The sequence below is a fragment of the Equus asinus genome, chromosome 6, assembly GCF_041296235.1.
Source record: "Equus asinus isolate D_3611 breed Donkey chromosome 6, EquAss-T2T_v2, whole genome shotgun sequence".
NCBI classification, from domain to species: domain Eukaryota; kingdom Metazoa; phylum Chordata; class Mammalia; order Perissodactyla; family Equidae; genus Equus; species Equus asinus.
The window spans coordinates 51995007-52002550 of record NC_091795.1 but is presented as its reverse complement, the minus strand read 5'-3'; positions in this window follow the sequence as shown (position 1 = coordinate 52002550).

Genomic DNA, 7544 nt, shown 5'->3' with positions numbered 1-7544 from the left:
AGGGATGAGCCAATCCCCTCCCTCACTGATGGATTCTTGCTGTAGGTATGTTAACACATTTAGTCCCTCACAGTCAAGTCTTGGCCTGAGAACCAATTTGCCTCTTGGAGGAGATTTTCCCACATCCCTGCCCTAGTCGATTTCAAAAGCTTAGTTCTCAGAGGGCAGTCATTTCCCTCATTCCAAGACCTAAGTATTGGCAAAACCAGAAATATAGAACAACACGCAGTTGGCATTTATTGATTCAAAAATATGTGTTGAGAGCCTTCTTTGTGCCAGGTAATGGGGACACAGTGATCAGCAAGATGAAGATCTCTCTTCCCAAAGTGGTTTCTATGTGGTGGAGAAGGACAATAAACAAGCAAAGTAACAGGCAAGAAAGAATCAGAGATGCTATGATGAAAATCAAAATAGGGTGATGTGAAAAATGGTCTCCCTTCTTGACAGAGGGCACAAAGAAATTGAAAATAATGACAAGGAAGCAACCGTCATACAGATCTAGAGGAAGAGCATTCCCAGAAGAGGACACAGAAAATGCAAGGTCTCACAGCAGAGCATGCTTGGGGACAAGGAGCTTAGAGAAGCAGCAAGCCAGCCATAGAAGTGCCAGCAGAGTGTGCAGGGAAAGCAGGGCATGTGAGGAGGCTAGGGATATGCAGAAGCTAGGCCTCCCTGGGCCTGGTAGCAAGAAAGCAATAGGAAACCGTTGGAAGGCTTTGAGCAGGGAATATACATGATCTGATTTATACTTTTAAAATATCACTCTGGGTGCTGTGTGGAGAATGGACAATAGGGGATAATGATGGAAGCAGAGAGATCAGTAAGGGGCTACTGTTGCGGTATGGGAGAGAGACAATGACAGAGCAGACCAGGTGGTAGCAGTGAAGACGAAGAGAAATGGGCTGATTCTGATCAGCTTGGGAGGGTAGAGCTTATAGTTAGTTTAAGGCACCTATTAGCCAAGTGGAGATGCTGAGTTGGTCATCGGAGAGAAGAGTCCAGAATCAAAGGGTGAGTTTTAAATTAGAGCCATAAATTTTGAAGTCATCAGCATATATATTATAATTAAAGTTGTCTCGTGGATGGAATCACCCAGGAAGGGAGTATAGATTGAGAAAAGAAGCAACCCCAGTGCATTCTAACTTTCTGATCAGTGAAGATAGAGCCAGCAAAGGATTTCAGGAAGAAGAGGACAGTAGGTGGGAGAGAAACCAATAGAATGAGGTGTCACAGAAGACAAGAGAAGAAAATGTTCAAAATGGAGAGTATGGTCAACTGTCTGGAATATGTACAAGAAACTGAATAAGATCAGGACAGAGATGCAACGTTGAAATCATCAGTAAACTTGAAAAGAGTAGTTTGGGTTTAACAGTAAGGCCAGGACCAATTGAGGCGGGTGGAGGAGAAAAGGTGCAGCAAGGAAGTATAAACAGTTAGGATAGACAGATTTTTCTTGACTTTCTGAGAAAGAGAGCAGAGAAACTGGAGGAAGAAGTAGCCTCAAGAGTCAGGTATTATTTTAAGAAGTAAGTTTCAAGAGTATGTTTGCGTGCTGATAAGAAAGATCCCATAAAGAAGGAGAAATCAATGATGTGGTTCTTGAGCAGACTAAAGAGATGAAAACTGGAGCACAGGGGGAGGGTTGGCCTTGTTAGGAGCAGGGACTCATCACCCAACAGAAGGGAAGGTAGATAGCACAGCTAAAGGTGCAAGTAAGTAGGCAGAGCAGAGGAAGTATGCATATGATTTCTCCCATCTTCTCTGGGAATTATGAGACCAAGTTGCCAGTGAAAAAAGGTAAGAGGACAAGGAGGTAGAGGAGGTTTGAGCTGAGAGGGAAAATGAGGTAGGATGGTTATACATTGCAGAGGGTGCATCTGTGATTTGGGCTCAAGAATCTAGAATGAGCCAGACATATTCTTCTAGTGACTACCATGGCTCAAAGGAAGGAAAGAGAACAAGAAGCTGGAGTGGTCAGGGAAGGCTTCATAGAAGAGGTGGAACTCAAGGAATGTGTGTGATTTAGATCCACAGGCCAGTCCCTCCCAGCAAAAGGAATAGTTAGAGCAAAGCACAGAAGTAGGGATGAATAAGGTAGACCAGTCTGGCTGCAGGGGAACAATGGGAGATGGAAGTGGAAAAGAGGTTAAAGACCGGGGCCGGCCCAGTGGCGCAGTGGTAAAGTTCACACGTTCCGCTTCTCGGCAGCCCAGAGTTTGCCAGTTGGGATCCCAGGTGTGGACATGGCACCGCTTGGCAAAAGCCATGCTGTGGTAGGCGTCCCACATATAAAGCAGAGGAAGATGGGCACGGATGTTACCTCAGGGTTAGTCTTCCTCAGCAAAAAGAGGAGGATTGGCAGCAGCTAGCTCAAGGCTAATCTTCCTAAAAAAAAAGAAAAGAGATTAAAGACCAAGTGCAGAGGGTCTTACGGAAGGTTCTGAAGAAACAGCAGACAGCAAAATTAAAGCAGGATTTCAGAAGAGCAGCACAGCACTGATATGTAGAATAGGTTAGAAGGAGTTTTCTAGCCAAGAGGAGCAGCCATAGTTAAGCAAGGAGACCAGGATTGATTAATTACGTTGGTACGAGGAGGATACAGACAAAGCAGAGACTCCTGTCCTTAGCATGGTACCTTCGTCCATCTGCCTCCTCCTTGAAGATTCTACACTCCTTTTGGGGAGCATGAAAAGCTAAGAATATTTTGCAAGATTTTGTTAATTTTGAAGCTCTTGGATGAGTCCCTTCTAATGTCCATGCTCCCTGAGGAAAGCAGTTTGTCCACTGAATGTTCACGGCCAAACGGATGTGGCAATAGTGATGGTAGTGCTTACGTGTTGAGTGCGTGAAACATGCCAGCAATGTGCTAAGTCTGCACATGCACTACTTCACTCAGTCCTCAGAACAACCCTGTGAAGCAGATGCTTTACGATCCCCGTCTGCAAACAAGAAAACTGCACCACAGAGCAGTTGAGTAATTTGCCCAAAGTCACCCAGCTGGTAAGGAGGGGAAGGCAGGTTCAAACTCAGGCTGAAGTCTGGGCCGTGGAACCACCGCCCACAAGGTCCTTAACCAGACAGTGGCCTTGTAGAAGGAAATGTCACAGCTGGGAGAGACCCTGGCCACAGGCTTAGCAGAAAAAAGTAGGGCCCAAGTTACTTGTGGACAAACAAATACCCACGGTGTGCATGGAGGTGATCACAGACCGTGGGACTCTCCCAGGGGCCAGGGCAAGACCTGTCAGCTGCAGAGGCCCAAAGACAAAAGTAGAAAAAAGAAGCACCAAAAGTTAGACCAGTATACAAACCTCACTGCTTCATTCTAAACCACCTTCTCCCCAGAATCAAAGCACGGGAAGGAATGATTATGCTATCTTGACACCCAGTTTTGGAAGAGAAGAAATTATAATTTATTGATGAGGAATGGAAATGAGACATGTATCCCTGGGGGCTAAAAGACAATATTTACTTGGTTTTATCTGTTTATTTGATTTTCTCTGTCATTTGACTTATTTCTTCCATGTTTGGCTCCTGAAGATGGCTGAAGAAGATACCAGTTTTTGTCAAGGACGCCTTGCATAGCTTTTCCAGAATGTGTAACCGCCAATGTGCTGGTGTTAGTTGTTATCACTCTGGAGCCGGCAAGCTTGATGGTGGGTGTGTAAAGTCAGATCACTCCAAATACACTCAGAGACAGAGAAGATGGAATGGAAGAGTTTATTTTGTTTCTCCCAGTAGGTCAACTTTAGAATCACAAAGTGCTCTGGGGTCACTTGGAAAATAAAGAAAAGGGAATGTATCCGACTGCTGCCCAGGCTGGGGAAGCAAATCCCCAAATCACACAGAACTAGGAAGGATCTGGTTTCATTAAAAGCAGCCACTGGCATTTGGCCCCTGAAGATGAAAGCAAAAGCCCCTTAAACAGGCTCGAACACGAGTTGAATTTCCGGACAAGTCCCCAGGGTGCCAGGATTGTTTCAGAGGAAGGCATGAACGTCTTCTTCTTCCCAGAGGTTTGAAAAAGCAGGGCAGTTCCAAACACATTTATCCCAAGCTCGTGGAAGAGAACGAGGAATGAGCAACCAACATGTCGGGGGCTCAGAGACTCTGATCTAATGCTCATAACAACCGCATACTATTCTCATTTTACTGATGAAGAAACTGAAGCCTCAGTGAGATTCAGTGGCCTGCTGAGGTTGACCTAAGTGGTGGTCCCAGAAATCCAAAAGTATTTCTGACATCAAAGTCCATGTTCTTTTAACCACTTAACAGAAAAATAGTGCTTCCAAGTCAGTGGGTCAGATTCTCGCCAGGCCTAACTTCTCACATCATCATAAATCAGGCCCTTTTGCTTTTTATTTTCAGTCCACCAAAGTTTATATCCTGCTCTAGTCTAGTTCCCAAACCAGTTACTAAAAGGCTGTGTCCCAGGCTCAATGTCTGGGTGAGGAAGACCATTTACTAATTTGGGGATTCATACTGGCCTTCCTCCAGAAAGGAGAGGAGTTGGCTATCCAGGCTCTATAAAACTCCACAGATAACAAAAGGAGTCAAAAATAAGCCAAGAAAAATACATCATGTCCTAATGATATCTGCTTTTATAGCTGGTAGGCCACAAATCTGGGATTCTGGCTTTCTAGCATTGATCAAAAAGAGGGAGGGAGGGAGGAAGAAAGAGAGGAGGGGAGATAAGGAGGAAGAGAGGAAGGGAGGAAGGAAGGAAGGAAGGAATAATTAACTTATCAGATTCACTATGTCCACAAAATTAAAAAACAGAAACACCAGATGAAATAACAACACTATCTCCAACATCTTTATAATAATAGAGTAAGGACACATTGTGAGGAGCTACCTCGTCGCTAAGCTCTTATCCCACAGAACATTTCAATAAAAGCAGCCCTTCAGGGATTCGGGGCAGTGCCGTCTCGGAATCGCACTGCTTGCTTCTCTGCTCAGAGAGCCATCAGCGTCTCCTCAGTTTTAGAAGTATCACACCACACTCTCTTCCAGGGGACATCTCCTGCCTGCTCTTGGTTGCAAGAAAGGCCCCAAGGGACTGTTCATGGATCCCTAGCCTCTACCCCAAGAGAAAAACACGGGTCTTTCGGAAGTTAGATGTCAGCCTCATGGTTTCATGCCCAAGGTGATTTGGGGAGGATTCCTAAAAGCGCACAGTCACATCTAAAGAGGTGCAAGTACCTTCCTTCCCTTTGGGAGTAGCTGTGGTCCTGGGAAAGCCTACTTCTTCAGGGTCTATCTGAAGTTTCCACCTAAAACAATAGTGCCCACCAAGACCCAGATCTTGGTTTAAAAGATTCCATAAATTTGATTTTTTTCCTCAACATTCTCTCCCTTTGAGAGCTCCTGAACCCCAAGGAACAATTTAGTTTGCCAGAAGATTTCCAGCCTGAGTTTGCAGGCCAAGTTCAAATCCGTACGCAACCTTTACTTCCTGCTCTGAAATCACGCGCCCTCCTCCCTCCATTAAACCCCACCTGGAACAGCAAGGGTACAAAGAGACACGTTTGCTGTCCCTCCAATGGGCTCAGCCTCAACCTTTCTGCCATGCAGGGCCAGGTCAGGGAGGTGCCCGAGTGCGGAGCACTGGAGACGAGGAGTGTCAGCATGCATGACTTCTTGCACCTGTTGTTGAACAAGGCTTAACAGAACCCTCTCCTGGTTTGGCTCTCCTGCGCAGCACACACTTCAAGAGGGGAATCCGAGTGACTTTTCCAGCCAGGGTTTCTGAGTGTCTTCATGCTGAGAGGTGAAGCACTTGACATTTGGCTGCCATGCTGTTGTGAGCACGTCTGATTTTGCACAAGGCATGTGGAAATCAGAATGTACCTGTCACAGGTGTCAACCTCTGTCTGATGGGTACAGATCTGGAGAGTGGTCACAACTTGCTGTTCCTAGTTGCAAATATCTTCTTTGTGACCTTTCTTTTGAAGGTGGGCGGGCACCAGCCTTTACATGCTAATGTGTCCCTTTATATTCCATGGCCTTCCTTCTGGCTCTATGGCTATTTGATAGGACTTCATGAGAGACAGTAACTGGGAGTCAGAGCTGTTCTCACTGAGACCACAGGAAGTGTGCTTGGGAATGGCCTTGATTTTTTTCTAGACAATAGGATATCAGTGGAAAGTTACAACTTTTATACAGTGAATTAACATGCCAATCCTTCAGGCATTTAAGAATACATGATTCTATACCACTTACCATTCTAATTTATTTTATTATTTGTTTCGGTGTGCCCTGCCTCATTTGACAAAGGATTCTAGATAGCTATCACATTTTATACAGCACAGGCAATTCTCCTACTGTTAAGTTTTCATAATACACATTGTACATAATCAACTGATTACTTTTTCAGGGGACACAATTTTTCATTAAGCACACTACTGTTGGTAATAATGTAGTTGTCTGAGTGACTGGCTACTCAAATGGCATTGCATTCTTTCTTTGATGAATGGTGGCTAGAAATCTCTTAGTCTTATCGATATTTATAATTTTCTCAATGAGTTTTTGAGAAGGGATTTCAACTTTGATTTACTATATTACCACCTTGGCTTGCCAAAATAAAATATATTTACAGCTATTAAAATTTTTATTGAAATTTCTGACCAAAAAAAATTACTTTGTAATTGTATTTTTTGTATATCTGAAACTCTCTAAACCCGAACCTTCACAGATGAACACAGAGTCACAGCCGAGATCTGCTTACCTGGAGCAGAAACCAGTGGAGCCTCAAACTAGAAGAAACACTTCAATGATAACTTTGACAAACTGCTGGAGGCTGAATGTGGACTCCCAGGAGACTGAGAAACTCTTGGGATCCACAGTCTTGGCGGAACTCCCATGCTTTTGTGGGTTTTACCTCTAGGAACCCCAGCAGGTTCTCACAGTGAAAAGCCAAAACAGAGCTTCTGGTGGCGAGGGGAGAAGGAGGGAAAAGCAACCACAAAACACATGGAGAGCATTCTCCATAACAAAAGCCTATTTTTTCTAGGAAAAATACGTTCCCTTATCCCACAAAGAGCTTTATCCCATATAACAGAAAGGTCAGTTACCCAACACCAGTACCCTCTAGACTTCCTGTCTCACCCAAGGGGGACAGAAGCAAAAGGACACTTGTAGAGGTCACAGCCCAGGGAAACAGTAAGATTTTATTGTAAGGTTATAAAACATGTTCCCTCCCTGGCATCCTGTCACCACATCAATAGACTCCAGTACGATAACAGCGGATTACTGTTGAAAAAGCTGCAAGGTGCAGACTCTACTTAACTAAGAATTCTTAGGGAAGCCGAAAGAAAACAGGGGAGAAAAACCAAGGACCCAGAGGAATTTGAAACTCCTGGCCCACTAGAGCTACAGCACACATTAAACACACCCCAACTCCAAGTCAGATTAACTTAAAATCTCACACTAAAGGCCTTCCACCCAAGTTCCTATTACCCAATACACGTCCAACTTTCAAAAACAATTACAAAATACGCTGAAAAAAAAAGCAGTTTGAAGAGATAAAGTAAGAGTCAGAACCAGAC